Consider the following 21,119-nt stretch of genomic DNA (forward strand, 5'->3'; position numbering starts at 1 on the left):
ATCATTTTCCTAGCCCATTGCTTTAGCCATGTCACCCCTCTTATTGTATCCCTCCAGCGGCTCTCTCTCTCTATCACATCAAACATAAGCTACTTGTCTTCACTTTCATGGTCTTTCCACACCCAACATATCATCTCTCATTCACTATTGAAAGGCCAACTGCCATCTCCAATCAGTCAGTGATGCCAGCCTCCATCACACATTTGTTACATTTTCAAACAAGCACCTTCATGCCTTCTCCCATGCTGCCCTTAACTTTTCGGGGGAGCGCCCCACAAAATTCTGAAAATTTACCTCCTCCTCCTCTAAAACCCACCTCAAAACTCTCCTTTGCTGTGATGCCTACAAAAAACTTGACAATGAATAAGCTGCTGGTGTGCTGAGAACCCTGTCTTCCATGCTGACCAATACAGTCTCATTGTTTCCTGGTACTCCCCTGCCTGTCTGTATTGATCCATTGTCTCTTGTCTTCTACTTGAGATTATAGATTGGGACCAGGACCATCTTTTTATTCTATGTTTGTATATCACCATGCACAAGGGGGTCCTTGTCCATGACTAGGACTCCCAGAGACTGCGGTAACACAACTCAATCAATAATAACCATGGTTTTGAAACATTCCCCTTGCTCAGTTTAAAGAGATCAATTCCCCCTCTTGGTTTCTAATAGTGATAGAAGTTGTGTATGTGGAATGAGAAGAAAATCTATGGACTAGATTGTGCAGCAGCCCTAGTTGGTGTAGAGGCACTGAATCCTAGCTAGGCATGGTTCCCCCAGGCACACAGGAGCGGACTTGCTGCATCACAGGGAGTGAAGCCTGCTTTCTCTTCTACTTCTGGCTGGCCTGGTGGCCAGTGTGGAAATGGGGTAGAACCATGGTAATGCTTTCTGCTGTCCCTCTTCTTGGGGGAACTACAACTGTACTTGCTCATTGTTTGGCAGTGTAAGTGTGCATGGGAAGGATACTTTTGCTCTCCTTCTCCCTACACAACTGTGCAAGGAGCAGGTCGAATCTGGCCCCACATGTTTTGTTTTCTACATCAGTAACAATTCTGGCTAGGAGGCTACAAGCAGAATGTGTCCCAGGAAAATTTTAGATCAATGACTTGGCCAGTTATGTTTACATGAAAGTGAGACTAGAAGCACACCAGTTTATCCTGGTCCATCAAAAATAACCCACTGAGCCATGACCATAAAAATAAACATTGTACTTGTCTTGTGTTGGTGCCCATCTAAATAATTCAATAAACAGCACCAGCTGCAGTATCCAGAAACCCTGGATTCCTCTGAAATGGATGGTTCATGTGGCAACTTTTAAAGTATGAATCCAGTACCTGACTGCATTGAAAATTAGAACAAAAGAAACCACTGAGTTTTAGCATTTAAGGAAGTAAGCACAGGTGGGAAAGATAACTCTGAGATTTATTCTGTCTTGATGACAAAACAACAGCGATGCAAGGCATTACAATGTTTACATGCCCTTTGTTTAGTAACATCTGTATAACTCATTAATTTATGTTCCATTTTTGGCCTCTCTCCACTATTTCCTATCTGAAGTGCTATTGAGACAACTGCCCCCCCACCCACCTCAGTTTCCCTGAAAGCAGCTGGACTGTTGAGGTTCTGCAGCATAGGTAGGGAAAGAAGCCCAACCTCCAGCACCAGTGCCATATTCTCCAGGGTCTCCTTGTATTCCAGTACACAGAGGAGCTCAAGGACAGGATCTGTAATAACATAAATTGTGCGAGCCAGCAAGAGCAGATGTTAATGGGATTTTGGGGCAGCCATAGTGGCTACCAGTGCAGCTCTACTGTTGTTCCTCTGCTTAGAGATGAGGGAGAAATCCTCACGTTTGACTCCAGCAGAGTCCCCTCTCCCAAACCTATTCATTTAGCCTTGGTGCCAGAAACCATGATTTGTCCTAGTGAAAATAATGATGTCACCAATATGGCTAGAGCAACTTGTAACATTTGCAAATACATCATGTTTTCATGGCTTGACACATATATAGCCCTTCTGCCAGGTACTGTCTCCAGTAAAAAGGGCCAGGTTCAATTTTCTAGAGATTCCTTCTGAAACCCTAAACAATAATGGCTCAAGCCTCCACCCAGAAAACTGGGAAATTATAGCTACCAGCCTAGACACCATTGACAGGCAATTCTTCCCCACTTGTCAGCACTGAATCCAGGGGTTTAAAACAAAGAGAACTTGACTAGGGGGACAAAAGAGGAGACAACAGAATAAAACTTTGGAAAGCCAGCAATTAAGAAATTAATAATATCTATTAAGAACTCCTCCCATCCCCACAGTGTTTTAACAATAGTCCCAACCTAAGTCCTCCTCTGGTGTTGTGAGTGGTTAATGCACTCTAGTTACTTCCTTTCTCCTCAGCTTCCCCACTCACAGTGTGATGACCTGGGTTGGTGGTATCAAAGAATTCTGGCAGGTGAGTCTCCAGCCCCTAAGGAAAGGGTAGCCTGGGCTGCTTTCCTGGTGCTACCACCTAACCCAGATGCAGTGATTTCAGCTTTGCTTGCTGAGTAGGGAGATCCACTCTGGAGTCCTTCAAATAGGCTGTTACTCTCTGCTGCTTCAGCACAAACCACTTCAGCTCTGCTGTGTCCACTACCTCAAATCAGCCTCAGTTCAATACTGCTGCCTCAAAGCCATCTGCTGCCTTGAAGGTCCTCTCTGGAGAAGAATCACTAGTATATAGGTCCCTTAACAGGGTTCTTACTGCCAGAGAGGCACTTAATGGAAGGTAGGAGGCCCTTACCCAAGTGTGCCTGACTGTGGTTGCAATCTGGCTGACCCCTCACCTTAGGCACATTTTGTGTAGTTCCTCTATCCTTTCATTTCCCAAAAGGGACAAGAGAATGTTAATACTCCCCAACGGAAAACTTCACTGTGTTTTAACCAAAATGCCCCCAGACTGTCAGAGAACTGAAATGGGCCTGGCCCATTCAGCCATTTCCCCTCACTCACCAACAGTGGGCTCCCTCCCCTACAGAGCCCATCCTTCTGGAGTACTGAAGCAGCTCTGGGCCACTCTTCTCCAACAGGTGTCAATAATGAGCTCTCTAGTCTCTGTCTTCAGCCACAGGGCTTACACATGTACCATGGCTATTGTGCCCCTCTATATGACCTAAATAAATATAACAATGCTGGGCTTCAGTCAGCCCTGCTGGCATAAGCCAAAGCACAGGGCTGCTGCAGCAAAAAGTTTCCCTGGAGGTGGTTTGTGCTAGTGCAAGGTGTCCAGAACCCTTGTGCCCACAGCTAACCAGCATGGCACAAAGATGTGTGTGTGACACTAACTGGGGAGGGGAAGTGGCCAACGTAGCCAGAGGAGTGGGTCCATTCAGCGTGGCACTCAATTAGACTCTACCAGCAGGATTCCTATGAAACTCCTTCCACAGCTTAAAACTGTCCTCCCCCTTAAGAACAGCTCGGGGAGGCAGTCAATGCAACCAGCACCTGCCCTTCCAGAGGGTGAACCCTCTGAGGTATAGCTAGCTCCTTCCTAGAGGAGTGATTTGAAGCATAACATATAACCATGCTCTGCGACATACATCTCTGTACTTGTATTGGAGGTTTCTGATTGTGCTCTGAGGACCTGATCCTATAAACTACCCCAGGTTAGCGCTTACTACCATGGCTAATTCCATTCAAGTCAATTGGCCTAATTCTCATTTAAAATAAGGCCACTTTTACACTGCTCAGGGAGGGCAAAGAGGCCTTGATGTTGGGATAAAATTCACAGCCACTTTAAGTTTCCTTTACAGTGATGGGGTCGTGTAAAAGTGCCTTGAGTATAAATGGGAATCAGGCTCACTTGTCCAAAAACATGAACATGGTTGGTATCTTTACCTAAAAGCCTAGGTAAAAATACAGCCTTAGAACATGTACAGTTTGGGCACAGTGTATTAATTATAATACAACAAGAGACACAGACAACAAACCTCCAGTCTTTAATTCTGTGGTATGCTTTCTTCACTTTCTGATCTCAATCTATTTTCATTCTTTGATTTTCAATAAATGCTTCTTTTTGTTCTTTAAAGTTGGCAAATCTGTGTATGATGGAAAATAACTTGCAGCAGTAGAAAAACTGAAATGCTGTGACATTTTGCGGTTCACCCAGATCAGTAAAGGGTTCTGTCTCCACGTATCCTGTAACTATAGGGGCCTTTGGCTGCAAAGCTACGGTTCTCTTCCATGACACCAGTACCTAGCCTATAAGCATAAGTCTCATCCTGGCTATCACCAGCCTTGTTACTCTTGACAGAGTGATACCAACAGCACTCCCTGTCCCAGGTCTCCCTAAATACATCCTCCCTGAGTTCTTAATTACCAGACACTTGGATCATCCCCCTCTGGTTTGTCATCTCCAAAGGCATGAAACCAGCCCCTCTCCCCACCCCACCCCCATACCAGTTAGCATACACACCCCACACAGTTTGCACACCAGAGACCTGCTTGGAGTAAAAATAAACAAAAAGTTTATGTAATAGAAAAACCACAGATTCAAAGACGAAACAGTAAGGGACTGCAAACACACAAGTTATACAGAAAATAAATATAAAAACACACCCTCAGGCTTTACACTTTCATAGTAGATAAAATCCCATTTCTAATAAGTGTTACCTATTGCCTTAAAACAGCTCACCAGGTGTACTCCTTGGCTATAGGAGGGATCCAGTGTTCACAGACCGCCTTCCGCCTCTGTCCCCCAAGATCTGGATGGTCTTCAGTTTAAGATCCTCAGTCTCCATTGACATTCAAAGTGGGGAAAACTCTCTTCTTTCTCAGTTTCTGAAGACTAGAGCTTCTCTTTTCAGTTTCAAGCTGTTCCCATTTGCTTTGATGGTTCCTCATTTTTTTGTCCTGGGCAGGACAATGGCTAGGTGCTTGAAGTCAGTCTCCTCTGATTGGAGAGGTAGCCCCTTTCTTACCTTATTGATTCGCCGCTGCCCTATTATGACATGATGCTGAAGTCACACCACAGTTACAATTTTCTGCATATACACATATATATCTTCATAACAATAACCAGTATAGCTATCTCTTAAAGACTATTGAGTTTGGTGCATTAGAAGCTTTGATATACTCTTGCAGTCAAATAACATAGTATGCAATCAGTTGGGTTAATTGCTTATTTTGGGAGGTTTGAACCTTCTGTTCCCTCCTAGGAGGGTCTGGATCCTGAATGTCACAAATTCCCTCTATTTATACATACTCACTATTTATTTATTTATTATTCAGTGATTCTCCAGTCAGGATCTGGACCCCATTGTGCCAGGTGCTAGGTTACTGCATTTTATGTGACAAATTAAAGAAACCCATTACAGAAAAGTAATAGTTATGGCTTCTAATTCAATGGGTCACATTGTTACTTTCTGTGTTCACTTTGGGTCAAGTAGTGGTCTCAGTTACACTAGTAGCAACAATATGGAAAAACATCAGTTTATTTATGCTGGCATAAGTAAGAACAGAATTTGGCCTGTGTATAAATACTATAACTTAAAGAAATTATTCCTAGTTCCTACCTCCAGGGAAAAAAAAACACAACCCTATGTTGTTCTGTGGGGGAGGGTGAAAGGCAGGATACTAGTGAATCCAGTAACAATACCGTGCACCCTGATTTTTAAAAGAATTCAACCATCTTTTAGTATTAGCCAAAAGGGACATTGCTTAGCTTGGCCTCAAATGTCCTCCTGTCCCTTTTATTATATTGGTTTCTAAGCTCCATGTAACTTTTACAGGGACTGAGGGAAAGGAAGAAGAGAGGGACTGGTTAAAATTTCCTCCTTGATTAAAAATGTATCAGTGCCAGCCAGAAGTGCCACCGTAATAAGCAACTCTACAACTAAAAAGAAATATCAGGTGGAAAAAATCCATCATTGAAGAAAGATATTTTCAGACTTTCCCTATAGAAAAAAAGTTAGAAAACTATAGCTTTTTTGTCTTTTTTTTTTATTCTAACTGCAATTATTATTATTTATATTACAGCAGAGCTGAGAAGTCTCTATTAGCACTCATAACATTTTCTCAGCATTGCTGATTCTGGTGCATGCTGACTGCAGATATCAAAGGATTTCCCCGTTTATGTACAACACTGGACATTACTAAGGTGTTCTCCTTCCTCTGAAGCATATGATGTCCCATCTAGTGACACTGAGACCACTTAGAGAGAGATAAAATGAGTCTGCTCTACAGCCTTAGCTAACAGCCAGTTGGCTTTTAGCTCACGCAGTAGAGGCTCATGCACTAAGCTCCAGTGGTCCCTGCTTCGATCCTGCCCACCGACCATAGGCACCAACTCTGTGGGTGCTCCAGGGCTGGAGCACCCATGGGGAAAAATTGGTGGGTGCTCTGCACCCACCGGCAGCCAAGGTCCCCGTCCCCGCTCTCCTCCCCTCCGTGCACCGCGTCCCCACTTCTCCTCCCAGCACTTGCCACCGCGAAACAGCTGTTTTGAGGTGTAACAAGCTGTGGGAGGGAGCGGAAACATGGCGCACTCAGGGGAGGAGGTGGGGCCAGGGCAGGGATTTGGGGAAGGAGTCCAATAGGGGAAGGGAGAAGGCAGGGGCTCGAACACCCACTGGCGCCAGGAGAAGTTGGGGTCTATGTTACACATTCATGGATTCCAAGGCCAGAAGGGACCACTGTGATCATCTAGTCTGGCCTCCTGTATAACACAGGCCATGGAACTTTCCCACAATAATTCCTAGCGCAGATCTAAGGAGCTTAGCCCTGCTGGCTGTGCTAGACTATCCCAGGCCTTGTATACAAGGACTGAGATTTGTATCTGATCACTGCAGAAAAAAAAATGGTGAATGGCAAAGCTTCTTTTTCTCCCCTCCCTGCCATGAGTACAAACACAAGGACTGAAATAAGTTGGTGCACGGTGTATTACATTGTGTAACATTTCAGACACCTTTGAAGTCATCTGATAAGGCTACATATTAACACTTGGCTGATTTACGTTAGCATTTGGCTATGGCGACATGTACTCTTTGCCCCACTGTATTTGTCTACTTGCTTACAAAGTATTCATTCCAAGATTGGTGACGCTAATATGGAAGGATAGGAGAGTGGATGGAAGCCAAGCCTGAGATACTGGCAGGTATCAGACAAGCAAACAAAAGGTAGCAAACAGAAAATATTGATTGGCATTTAAAACAGGACTGTAATTCCAAGGTACGGTACTCAGCTGACTCAATTTTTTCCCACACAAATTCACTAAATCATTGTTATAGGGCTAGGCTTTTTCAAAGAAAAAATTTTATTCTTCGCCCACATCAGCATCTTGGTATTGTTTTAAAGCCTGTTTTCCCCCTTGTTTTGAACCAATACATTAGTTAGGAAATCCAAGCACAAGAAATTCTGTTAATTACAAAGAGGTTCAAAATGTAAATATTATGGTTATGAAGGCCATATAAAGAAAAAGAGGGACAGACATTTTTAAGTGGAGAGAGACATGCTTCATTATTGTTCTTAAAAGTTGATGAAAACATTGCATAAACAAACAGCTGTTTTGTTATAATTAAAACATTTCTCTCCAGTCTTCTAAATCCAAGAACAACAATACAGGAGAAACAGAGGGAGAAACAAACTTGAAACAAACATGAAACTGACCAGTCTAGTTTTATTGTGCAAACTGAGTGAAAGAATAAAAGTTAAACAAACAGTATGATTGGTGACATAGATTTGAAGAGACCGTCTTCTCATGGGTCACTTAGTTCACCTATCCATTTTCTTGAATCATGGTGGAATTGATTTCATGCTTCCGAAACTATCCATGATCAATGGGTTTTTCAAGTCTCACCTTGAATATCTCCAGCAACATTCCTTGCAGCTTGTTCAAAGATCCTGGCAATGACGATCATAAAAGTTTACGTAAGATTTAACCTTAACATCCTTGCAGCAATTTAGGCTCATCAGTTCTTTCCCCTTCGACTAATGAGAACAATTCCCCTTTTTATTGTATTCCCTTAAATATGCATACAGACAGTAATGCCTATTCAGCCTTCTTTTGTCCACATATATTCTTCTAATCTTTTCTCATGCTGCAGGTATTATTTACCAAAGTTTTCAGCATATTTGTTGTTCTCCTCTGAACACTCTTCAGTTTGTCTGCATTAAAAGACGATGCCCAAAATTGAACCCAGTGCTGTCAATTGAGGCCTAGACAATGCAGAGTATAGTGGAATAATGACCTGAACTGTTACATGTAATGCTCCTATTTCTACAACACCTACAACATTTGTCTTTTTTTTTTAACTCCCTGTAACAGCATCACATTGTTAATTCACTCAGATAATCATCCACTATAAACCCCATGTCTGTCGTTGGGGCACTTACAGACTAGCCAGGATTTCCCAGTTCCATGGGCCAAATTATTCCCTCTTACTTTCCTGGGTGAAAGAGACAAAAATCATCATGGATTCCTGGCCAGGGGACTCAAAATGTGGGTCAGCTGCCAAGGCAGCATCATTGCATCTGTCCCCAGACACTGGAGATGGTCCTCTGTGGGATGGGAATCTATGCATGGGAAAGGCAGAATGGGAGCCTGCACACAAGTGCAGTAAGCACATTGTTACCCCAAGAAACTACCAAGGAGGCCACTGACAAAACACTATAGCACAAGTCCTCCGCAAGACCACTTTTTGCACCATGGATCTTGCCTTTAGGGAAGGTTTTAGGAGTAACTGTCAGCAAAAGAAGCCCTGCCTGAACTGTGCTGACAGGGAGATGGGAGAGAGTTGCAGGGGGCTGGGATCCAAGGCACAAGGAAGCAGAGTCTCTGTGTGGTTCCTTTTCTAAGGGGATGTCTACACTGGCAAGTTTCTGTGCCACAAGTTATACCACTTTTATTCAAGCGCTGGAATTAAACCGCTGTTGCATGTCCACACTGTGCTCCTTGAGACACTGGAGCACATCCACATTAGCAACTCTTGCAATGGCAAAGAGAGCAGTGCATTGTGGTAGCTATCCCACAGTGCAACTGGCCACAGGGTGCTTTGGGAAGGGTTTGCAATGCCTCATGGGGCAGGCAAAGCATTACATGATGCAGGTTTCCCAATACCATTGTTCCATGGGCATCCTATTGGCTAACTGCTTTTCAGCTGAAGTGGGAGGTCGGGGGGGGGGAGGGGGGAGAGTGTGACAGGGCATGTGTGCGTGTGAATGGGACGGGAGACAGTGTGTTTTGGGGGACAGAGAGTGTGTCAGCATGCTGTCTTGTAAGTTCAGACAGCAGCACGAAGCAACCAGTCCTGAGGGAGGGGGAAACCCCGACATCAGCCCCCACCTCCCTCTCTGGGCTCTCTACCCAGCAATCTCTCTCTCTCTCTCACACACACACACACACACCTCTGCCTCTGCCTCTGTGTCCAACAGCATGAGCATTCCACATTAATGGTTTGCTTTGTGTCCTGGAGCAGATCAGCACAGCACACAAAGGCTGTCAGAAATGGTGCTTTGAACGGGGAGGGGCTCATGTCACCAGGGCAGCTGAGTTCAAAACAACAAGCAGAGCGGTCACTTGAGGCATGATGGGACAGCTCCAGAGGCCAATTACAGCACAGAAAGCAATCAAGCGTCTACACTGGCAGTAGAGCACTGGAGCCTCTGCGCACATAACCTTATGGCTCTTGTCGAGGTGGTTTTTTTGCTGCGCTGCAACTGAGGAGTTTCTGCACACAAAGTGGCTTGGCAGTGTGTACACGTCTGCAGTTTGAGCGCAAAAAGCTGCTTTACTACGCAGAAACTTGCCAGTGTCAACAAGCCCTGTGATTGGCACAAATCTCTGGAGATCTCCATATTATGGAAATTCTCCCTCTTCTCCCCAGTGGAAACACAATGATGAGAACGGCAAGATGTTTCATGTATTCTGTGTGGATTTTCCACATAAGAGACCAATCTAAAATCAAATCGGGTCATTCCTATGTATCCTATATGGTCATTATGATATGAAGCTTGGAGGAGCCTTTCTGAAGCAAGAAAGGCAGGAACAATGTGCCTAAGGGCTAGTCTAAACTGGCAATGCTTTAATGTGGCTTGTGTGGTCACGGCACAGTGTTGGGAGAGAGCTCTCCCAGTGCTCTCAAAAACCCACCTCCACGAGAGGCATAACGACCAGCGCTGGGAGTGCGGTTCCCAGCGTTGGTGCTCTGTCTACACTGGTGCTTTACTGCGCTGAAGTGGGCTGCGCTCAGGGGGGTGTTTTTTCACCCCCCTGAGTAAGAACGTTGCAGCGCTGTAAATGGCCAGTGTAGACGAGCCCTAAATAGGCTTCAGTTAATATTGTTGTCCCTTTGCTGAGCAGTAGCAGAATTCAGGCTCTTGCAGGTTGGTTTTCTGTGATGCAGAGCCAGGTATTTTCTTAGTGTAGTCTAAACAAACAAGTCCTGTTCCCTTGAACAGGGCGGTAACAAATGGCAGCAGAGGCAAATTCCTCTTGCAACAAGCTCAGGTCAGGCATCACTGCAGCATCTAGCCTCAGACTCTCTCCAGGGTGTCTCACAAATATCTTCTGCTTAACAAACTGTCTTTTTTCCCTCCCTTGGCCCCTACACCTTACACCTGGCAAACCACTACTCCCAGCTTGCTGACTGAGACCAAATATTTTGAACTTTCTGAGCTCACTTTGTGTTCCAGATGTCCCTATTCTATTCCATAGGTTCTTATGGCATGCTCATCACCATAACTTACACAAATACCCTTAATGACTGTTTGGGAGTGGCTAGTGCACAGAGTATTAGCTCTTTTTATAAGCTGGAGACTTATTCATCAAAGGTTCTTAACGTACAAGTCACTCATACCTTTCACTACAACATTGTCATAAAAAAAATTACTAACTCTGGTAAATTTTTAGAATCTGTTGTGCTGGAATGATTGCAAATAGGGCAGTAGAAACACAACCTAATCTCTTCCTGATAAAAGGTGTGTTATAGTATCAAAGGAATGTATGCTCTGTTACATTTTGAATAATAGCATGGTTGTGATCCATGCTGATAAATCAAAGTGAAGGTTAACATTTATCAAGAGCTCACACAGCCATACTATCTTTCCACAACTGCATGAGTTTGGAACTGTGTCATGTTAACTTGGAATTTCCTGGCCTGCATCAGAGGCTTTTTGTTATTTAAACAGGAGAGAGGGGTGTTGCATTTAATTTCCTCATTTTGTTTTGTTAAGAAAAGTAAAAGTATCTGTCCTATAAAATTTACCCAGGAGACCACAGGAGAAGATTTATATTTACAGCTGTCTGAGGTGGGAAGGGAAAAGAGATGCTGAATGGGAAAGAGAAGAAAAGGAAGAAAAAAAGTGTGAAATATGTTAGGAATGGTGAATAAGGGGATGATGGGGAAGAAGAAAAGAAGTCAAGAACACAAAAAGCAGGAGGTGGTCAGGAAAAAGAAGTGACATAAAGAAACAGGTCATTTTTGTTATAAATCTATGAAAATTTGAAGTCCAATATCAGTCAAGTTAACATGTATCTCCTACTCCCAAAACTTTGAAGTAATGAGATAAGAGGCCAGGAGATAGATCGGGATTGGTCAATTGCTTTGTGGAAGGCAGGAATGGAGTATGCAGCCTCCAGTGAGGGGATCTGGTATTGAAGCAGCGTAAAAATAGGAAGCCCATTCTCCTGAAGTGACTCCTGTCTTGAAAATCTTGCCTTTGGGAAGTTGTGGGTTCCCATTATATGGTCATGTGTAGAAAAGGTGAGACCACGCTCAGGTGTGTGGGAATCCTCACTAGCAGCAGCGGAAAAGAGAGGAGGGAGAAAAAGAGGTTAGACAAGATTAATACACCAGTCTTTCAGCACTGGTTTTGATCACAAGTGAAGATGAATTTGGAGTGCTCTCGTCCTAGACCCTACAGTTAGTATTTGCCCACATCACCTAACCAGTACATGCCTACAGTTTATATATTACTATTGTTGTTTGTACAATAGAGGTCCCAACCAGCCCATTGTGCTGGTGCTGAACAGACTCATAGTAAGAGACCGTCCCTGCCCTGAAGAGTTTAAAATCTAACCAGACAAGACAAAGGGAGGAAGAAAAGAATCCCCACTTATTAGAAGCTGGAGAACAGGGACATCTAGTCAGTGGTAACCAGGGCTTCTCAATCAGCTTCAAAGTGGCTGCTAGGAAATTTTAAGTTGGCAACCAAACTTAGAAGATACTTGAAAATGTAACCTACAGGTGACAATATCTGGTCACAAAACAAACAGGAAAAAAATAAAGTCTCTCAAAGTAAATGAATAAATCTCAGCTGTACATCTGAATACTTACTTTAAGCATCAATTATTTCAATTTAGCTGTGGCCCTTTTTAGATTTCTCAAAAGGAATCAGATGTTCTATTGTGGTACTATTGTGATTTGGCCTCGCTTCCCAAAAATCAAGAAACCTGTTTCATAACCCTTTGCAGACTAAAATAGTGGCAGACTCTAATCAGGAGTCTCATTGCAGGAAACAGGCCTTCCTACAACAGGAAGCGTAGGAGAAACTACTGGAGACAGCCGTGCAAACCAGCCAATTTGCCAAAAAAAAAAAAAAAAAAAAAAAAGACAAAATGGCTGTATACTGGCAACTCCTGTAGCAGGAAACCTCTGAATTAAGCTCTCAATCTGCACAGCAATTTAACATGTCATCTGCTTCCTGGCAACTGATATTTGGAATCATTTGTATATTGCTTTTCAACTCTGTCTCATAATCAGTGGCAAGTGATCTCTTCTGCAAAAGCAAGAAAGCCAAGGGCTTTTCCAAATTCTACCCAGAACAAATATTTCTAACCCCTTTTTTCCTCTGTTTTCATCAGTTTATCATTTCTAATTTTGGGGTTTGACATTCTTATTTCTCCTCTGATTTGGGTCCAGGGTAGATTAAGTCACAGCATGGTGCCTGCCAAGGCAAACTGTGATATCCATGAGATAATATAAAAGAACTTGATGGAAGCTAAAAATCACATTCTGCAATGAAGGCGAATAGGAGACTAATGGATTCCCTGTGATTTCTGCTTAATGAGAACATGACAGAAGACTAGGATACTTTGATTTTAAAAAAAGGTCCTTTTCATTTTTCAAGGGCATGAGTTTCAAAAGGGACTAGTAATTTGGGGTGCTTTACTTGAAATAACTTAAGGGAACTTGGTTTTCAAGGAGTCTCAAGTTAGTCAATCAAAAACCAAGGCATCCAAAACCATTAGTTACGTCTGAAATCTTGGCCCGGAACAATAAACACTACAGGCTGAGACTTGCACTATTTGGCCAAAGAGGACAGCTTTTCATGGTCAACAACTGCAATAGTGAGAAATACACTGACCCCGTGCTCTGCTACCTCTAGCTGAACTGAGGCAGAGGGTCCAAATCACCAGTCCCAGGTAACACTCTCTTATCAACCAAGCATAGCAGGGATAGATAAGAAACCAGTCCCAGAGGTTTGGGAGCCTCCAGCCAGCTCCACATACAAAGGAGAGTAAGGAATCCATTAATCCTATGCCACAAAAGAGAAAGAGCTGAGATACTCAGTCCCACCCAGCGGAAGCCCCCTGAAGCAAACGAAGAAAAGAGGAGCTACTGAATGATAGTGAGGCTTGACAGACGTGGTTACAAAGTAGGGTCACCAATTACGAGGTGTTATATGGCCACCTTGGTTATGTCTACACTGTGATAAAAAACCTTCAGCACCAATCTCAGAGCCCGGGTCAGCTGAAAATTGCAGGGTAGACATTTGGGCTCGAGCTGCAGCCTGGGCTCTGAGACCCTCCCCCTTGTGTGATCTCAAAGCCCAGAGTCCAGCCCGAGCCACAGAAGTATACACTGCAATTTTATAGCCCTGCAGCCCATGAACCAGAGTCAGCTGATCCTGAGCCAGTTGTAGCCATGCAGCAGGTCTTTTATTGCAGTGTAAACATCGAGTTTGCAACAGCCCCCTGAATGGGTGTGTAAAGGGGACATTGAGAGTGCAAGATGCCTCCTCCTGATCCTGGACAGCCAGCCAGTGCCTTAAAGCAACAATCGAGTCCAGGAGAAGGCATTCCTTTCTTATGGTTTCTGCAATATTTTTCACTGTCACTAATTGTTCAGACTGTTTGCAAACTGGTGGCCGTGCGAGTTTGCCACTTGCATTCACCCTATGCAATTGCTTGCTCACCCAAGTCCAATGATTTTGTTTCTGTTAATTCCCTAAGCTTTATAAAAGAAAAGAATACATTTGTGACTCTGAAGGTGGGCTGATGGTAGAGCAGATTGCCAGAGGAAGAAGGAGAGAGAACAGCAGATAAGCATTCCAAGAGAAAATTTTAGGCCATTTAAAATCTGTTCCCTGTCTTCCTCTGCAAAAGAAAAAGCAGCTTATTTGGCTAGATCCATGGAGCCCAGATTTAAAAACACTTGGCTCCTTCCTGACTGAAAGAGGGAGAAAGGTGTAGCTGACTTTACAGTTTCTTCTCATATTCATACAAAGCAATTGAGTTTGTATGCAGAGTTTTGCAACAGTCAGGCATGCTCCAAAACTGACTTGGGTCACAGATGCCATTGTCCCCACTGTGACTCAAGGAAATCCCTGGAATTCAAGAGATTTGAGGCAACATCCTACCTTCCAGAGATTGCCAGACCTCCTCAGACATGGCGAATGATCTGTTGGAGATGACTGAGAAGACAAGGTATTTATACAAACATTATTTTAATCCTACCAAAGGTTTGGGTTTGTTTCAATGTTTTGGTCAGAGAGCCAGTCCATTTCTTATTTTATCCAATCCACCCTTCTTTACAGGGGACACTACTGATATGATAAAAGGGACACGCCAGCCATATTAAATGAATATCAAGCAAGACAGAAGAGACTTCTTCAGAAATCCTGCTTTCTTACAAAATGAGTTTTGCCAAGTTTACAAGAATCATGAGTTGAATTATCCAATTTGATCATGAATGTTGCACATTTTGGTTCAAAGAAATGGTGAATAAAGTTTGCAATATGCCTTAGACTATGTAAACAAGTGGCATAGAGGTTGCTCTAAGTCAGGGGTGGCCAACCTGTGGCTCCGGAGCCGCATGCAGCTCTTCAGACGTTAATATGCGGCTCCTTGTCTGGAGCTACAGGCGCCAACTTTCCGATGTTCCGGAGGGTGCTCACTGCTCAACCCCTGGCTCTGCCACAGGCCCTGCCCCCACTCCACCCCTTCCTCTGAGCCTGCCGTGGCCTTGCTCCTCCCCCCAGCCCACAGCCTCCTGTACGCCATGAAACAGCTGATCAGGAGGTGCAGGGAGAGAGGGGAAGGCGCTTACTGACAGGGCTGCCAGTGGGTGGGAGGCGCTGGGAGCGGGGTCGGGGAGCTGATGGGGCGCTGCTGACGTATTACTGTGGCTCTTTGGCAATGTACATTGGTAAATTCTGGCTCCTTCTCAGACTCGGGTTGGCCACCCCTACTCTAAGTATTCACAGAACAATCTGCCTGTCTCTGGTTTGTTTTTTCCTCCTTTGATTTTCTCTTTTAGAGTGCTATTCTTTGTTTTAGTTATTTGGTTAGGTTTTAATTTTTTTCCCCCTCAACAAAGAATCGTAGAACCACTTTCTTATAGCCATGAACTTTAAACATCTGGCCAGAAGTCTGTATTGATCTTCAACTGATTGTACTTAAGCCAATACTTCTGAAACTAAAGAACTCTATAATCACCTATAATTGCTGGACACTGCCACTGAAGAAAGGACAACATGAGTGGACCTAAAGAATTAACTGGACTTGTATGTACCCTCAGTGTATGTAATAGCTGCTTCCTAAGTGGATGGCCATGAGACGATCAGGAAGAAGGTTTAATGGACAATCAGTGATTCAGCATAAAGGAACTAGATGATTCAGTTTATTTAATAGGTCCTGTTTTCCTTTTCTTTGTTTCCTTTTTCTCATGCTTGTCTATTTGTCCCAGAATTAATTGTTAGGATGGCACATAGTTTCATGGAGGAGAGTTACTCTAATTCAGAGGTTCTCAAACTGGGGATCAGGACCCCTGGGGGGTGAGGTTATTACATTGAGGGTCGCGAGCTGCCAGCCTCCACCGTAAACCCCGCTTTGCCTCCAGCATTTATAATTATGTTAAATGTACAAAAAAGTGTTTTTAATTTAAAGGGGGGGGGTCACACTCAGAGGCTTGCTATGTGAAAGGGGTCACCAGCACAAAAGTTTGAGAACCACTGCTCTAATTAAACTGTGAAACGATTACAGACTTGTGTTTTTAATTTCTCTCGTCAGTTGAAGGAACTGAGAGGTGTTAACATCAAAATATGCTATGCTCAGAGTACACTAAAAGAATACGATGCAATCCAACTTCTTATTTATTATAATATGGCCAATTAATAAATGCATGGCTCTGACCTGTAAAAAGAACAGAGAAGAAGAGAAATTTTCAGAAACAGAGCGAAGACACAGGGAGAGACTGAATAGAGTGAAATGAGATAATAAAGAGAAAGAAGAGAGGGAAATTGTGCCAAGAAAAGGGGGAACGGAAAAGAGAAAAGGCAAAGGAAATGTAAGAAAAGTCAAAAAATAAAAATGATTTTATACATGTGATGGTTTGTATTTTGCTGCATTTCTTTGGCAGATATACCACTAGTTCTGTCAATTTGCAGGATAAAGGGTGGTGCAGTAAGAGAAGTTTGTGGTGAAGGGACTGGCATCTCATTGGTCCCAGGCATGGAACTAGTTTAATGTTACTGACAATATATGTGTGCACACAACTTATTGGGTATGTAGAGTATAAATGAGCCAGGTTCTACTCTATCCGTATTGCTGACAGAGGCAGGAGGTATTTTCAAGTACTGACACTAATCTTTAGGGGACGTAGGGTTTCCAGCGATGTACTGACTATCTTCCCCTTCTGGCCATTGTATGTTCATGGTAGAGATGAACCTAAATGAAGACTAGAGAACCAAGTATCTCTGAACTTTGAGGATCTTAAGATCTGGTTGAGCTTTTTACTGCCCTACATCTTTATCACAGAGTGACACGGTGCAAACTATGAGGAAGTTCGAAAGTTGATCCAAATCAGAACTTAGTATTTTAGGAACATGTCTAATTCAGATGGACAATTTGAAGTATGCACCAAGCATTCAATAACTATGTGTGTGTTATATTAAAGATCTCCCTTAAAACAATTTAGCATAGAAACCACAGTGCAGATGGGTGGATAAAGCTATTGAGTTCAAATACAAGAGTGGATTACAATAGGTGAATAGGGAACTGAGGGCGGAATACTTGAGGCACTACCCTAAATTTCCTTTTAACTTACTTAGTCAGGCACATATCCATACAACAAAAATAAATGCAACATCCATGTCCAGATTTACTTGTCTCTTAAAAAAAATATAGAGGAAACATCTTTAATACAGTTTCAATGCATTTACTTTACTCCTGTAGACGGCTTTTAAAATGTAGGGATGATAAAGGCAAAAGAAGGAGGAAACTAACTACATGATACTAAATAATATGTACAAATATTAGAATTCACATACACATTATGAAGATGTTACTCACCCTTAGTATCAAAGCATGTTGCAGCAGAGAGGATCTTGATGATGATGTCAATATACCTCTACAGATGAGGTCCATGGGGTCTGACTCTGACCAGGTTATTTTTTGAGCAATAGAGCCAGCTATTCAAGGGTGTTCAGCTCCTCTTGGTCTCAGTGGCGGCTGCTGAGAGAGGAGCTCTTTTGAAAATCTGGACAACAATGACGGGCACAAATATCAGACACCTGACTCTGAAGAGGCCTTGTTCTTAGAAGCAGGGCACCTAACTGCCATTTGTGTCTTTGAAAATCTCCCCCTAAGTTATGAAAATTTAAGGTTTGTCTACACAGTGTTGGGATTCCCTCTGAGACCTTTTCCACTGGGCTTATCCAAAACACCTCATCCAGTTCTGGGAGAATACTTCATCTGGTTCTCTGCAACCCAAGAAATCAGTTCAACTCCAGACTCATCACTGTGGTTTCTTTTTTGGCATTCAATCAAACTACACTTGAGTTGAACAGGCTCAAGTGTAGCAGGTGGGTACAGGGTATAACCACACATCCAACATACAAAATCATGAAACAGCTTATATACACACTTACATGTAATACTATTGGTTAATACCTCATTTCACACACGTTATGATTGGTCAACTAATTTTTGTAACCAGTACCTGTACAGATCATGAACTGCCTACCAGCTGCAAAGTCTTCTAGTAAGCAAAACTGCAGCTGCAAGCTTATCATACATTACTCTTCTTTAATCTACTAACTACATGTTATTTACAAGGCCACTCATGAATTTATGCTGTGTCCATTGTTAACCTCATTTTCCTTACTTCTGTTTTCTTTCATTGTTCAGCCAAGGCCTACACACAGTGCTTGAGTCTGCACCAGAGAGGTGTAAATTTTAGTCCATAGTAGCATGGTCCTCACTAACTGACCCACGTGGACCCTGCTGGAACACATTACATGTTCCCTAGTGTGTGTTAATGTAGTTCTGTTTCAAACAGTTCTACAATAACACGCTAGGGAGCTTTTAGTGCATGCCAGCAGAGTCCATGCAAGCCAGTTAGTGCGCAACATGCTGGGGTACATCAGAATTTACACTGCAGCCAGTACAGACTAAAGCAATGTGTAGACGAGCTCTGAGATGACTTTGGTAAAGTTAATCCTGACTTACGCGGCTATACAGGAGAGGAGAATCTGACACTAGGTCTCCTCAAATTCTTCTTTTTTCCTAAGTTTACTCTCTTATTCAACCAGCTCTCCCATTATGGAATATTTAAACTGCTTGGCGATTTCAATTTCTTTTAGTTACAGCATTCACTGTCAGCAGGAACTTTTCTGTGGTCTCTTTCTGTGCGTCTGGCTCTCTAGATACCAGATACAAACACAAAGAATTTTGTGTCACTGGGATTACAGCTGCCTAATTTATTTTTTCAGCTTTTTTACTTCTTCCTGCTAGGTATGGACCACAGGTCATTGCCCTAGCATCTGTGTTAAGTTTCTCTTCTCCCTGTAGGTAGTTCCAGTTCAGTGACTGTCTGATGGTTGAGGAAGAAAGCGTTTTCTGCTGAGTGCAGATTCCTAGGTTTAAAATACTTCCACAGCTCTACTTCTCACTGGAATATAGTCCTGCTTGTAGGGAGTTACTTTCAAGGAGTCACTGAACACATTCAATCAGATTTCAAACCAACTCATTCTTCACAGGGTTGAAATTCACTCACACAATTTCTTTTTGAAGCAGCGCCTCTGTGACTTATTAGCTAGGGAGAGGGAGCAGAAGTGAAGAGAAGGCCTGGGGGCAACCGCAACACACCAGTGACTGGGACGATGGTCTTCCTCTGAGGCAGGCACATGGAACTGGGCGTTAAGAGCCTCTGTGTTCTAATCCCAACTCTGCTACTTGCTTGCTTTGTGGCCTTGACCAAGTTAACGAACCTCTCTTTGCCTCAGTTTCTCCATCTGTAAAACTGTGTCCACATATCTATTCAGGGGACACCATCATAGGGCCTAATCACACCAGCCACACTATCAGAGGCTCGTTCACCTGCACATCTACCAATGTGATGTATGCCATCCTGTGCCGGTGATGTCCCTCTGCCGTGTACATTGGTTAGGTTGGACAGTCTCTGCGAGAAGGAGTGGATGGACACGGATCAGATTTCAGGATTTATGGCATTCAAAGATCGGTTGGAGAACACTTCAATCTCTTTGGTCACTTGATTACAGACCTAAGGGTTGCAATTCTTCAACAGGAAGACTTCAGGAGGAGACTCCAACAAGAGACTGCTGAATTGGAATTAATTTGCAAACTGGATACAATTAACTTAGGCTTGAATAGAGACTGGGAGTGGATGTGTCATTACACAAAGTAAAACTATTTCCCCATGTTTATTCCCCCCCTCCACCCCCCACTGTTCCTCAGATGTTCTTATCAACTGCTGGAAATGGCCCACCTTGATTATCACTACAAAAGGTCATCCTACCCACCCACCCCTGCTCTCCTGCTGGTAATAGCTGACCTTACCTGACCACTCTTGTTACAGTGTGTACGGTAACACCCATTGTTTCATGTTCTCTATGTATATAAATCTCCCCACTGTATTTTCCACTGAATGCATCCGATGAAGTGAGCTGTAGCTCACGAAAGCTTATGCTCAAATAAATTTGTTAGTCTCTAAGGTGCCACAAGTACTCCTTTTCTTTTTGAGAATACAGACTAATATGGCTGCTACTCTGAAACCTGACTTTATGGAGGATGACTGAAATTCGGATTGCTACAGAGCTTCTAATGTTTTCCCTCCAAGCCTCAGTGAAGATACTATACTTTGGAAGTTGCAGTGTACAAAGGCACAGTATGCCTGCTGAGTAAGAAATTAGTCTGACAGTTGTTAGGATATAGATATTCAGGCCTGTCTGCAAAGGCCTATATTTTAAGAATTTAAGTTTATTCTCATCACTTAGCTAGTTATAGAAGTATAAAAGAATCAAAATCACAATCTGCCTGTTTATGGGCCTTCAATGTGATATATGCCATCATGTGCCAGCAATGCCCTTCTGCCATGTACATTGGCCAAACCAGACAGTCTCTATGCAAAAGAATAAATGGACACAAATCTGACATCAGGAATCATAACATTCAAAAACCAGTAGGAGAACACTTCAAACTCTCTGGCCACTCAGTAAAAGATTTAAGGGTGGCAATTTTGCAACAGAAAAGCTTCAAAAACAGACTCCAATGAGAAACTGCTGAGCGTGAATTAATATGCAAACTAGATACCATTAACTTGGGTTTGAATAGAGACTGGGAGTGGCTGGGTCATTACACATATTGATTCTATTTCCCTAAGTTAAGTAGCCTCACACCTTCTTGTCAACTGTCTAAATGGGCCATCTTGATTATCACTACAAAAGTTTTTTTCTCCAGCTGATAATAGCTCATCTTAACTAATTAGCCTCTCAGAGTTTGTATGGCAACTTCCAACTTATCTGTGTGTGTGTATATATATATACATAAACACATACATATATATACACACACACACACACAATATCTTCTTACTATATGTTCCATTCTATGCATCCGATGAAGTGGA

The 21,119-nt window shown here is 43.0% G+C and overlaps 1 long non-coding RNA gene across 3 annotated transcripts in view; it reads right to left on the bottom strand.

Annotated features, from left to right (window-relative positions):
• Window positions 1-7,566: 7,566 nt before the first annotated feature.
• LOC311518824 overlaps window positions 7,567-21,119 on the bottom strand; it is a 33,000-nt gene continuing 19,447 nt past the window's right edge. Inside the window, exons 2-4 of one of the 3 annotated variants that reach the window (XR_014711124.1) lie at window positions 17,543-17,701; window positions 14,611-14,664; window positions 7,567-7,872 (exon numbers count right to left, since the gene is read on the bottom strand). This is a non-coding gene — a long non-coding RNA (uncharacterized lncRNA). Of the gene's footprint in view, window positions 7,873-14,610; window positions 14,665-17,542; window positions 17,705-21,119 lie in introns of all 3 variants that reach the window. The other 2 variants (XR_014711126.1, XR_014711125.1) reach the window with 2 other exon arrangements.

The sequence above is a fragment of the Lepidochelys olivacea genome (assembly GCF_965140295.1).
Source record: "Lepidochelys olivacea isolate rLepOli2 genome assembly, chromosome: 3".
NCBI classification, from domain to species: Eukaryota; Metazoa; Chordata; order Testudines; family Cheloniidae; genus Lepidochelys; species Lepidochelys olivacea.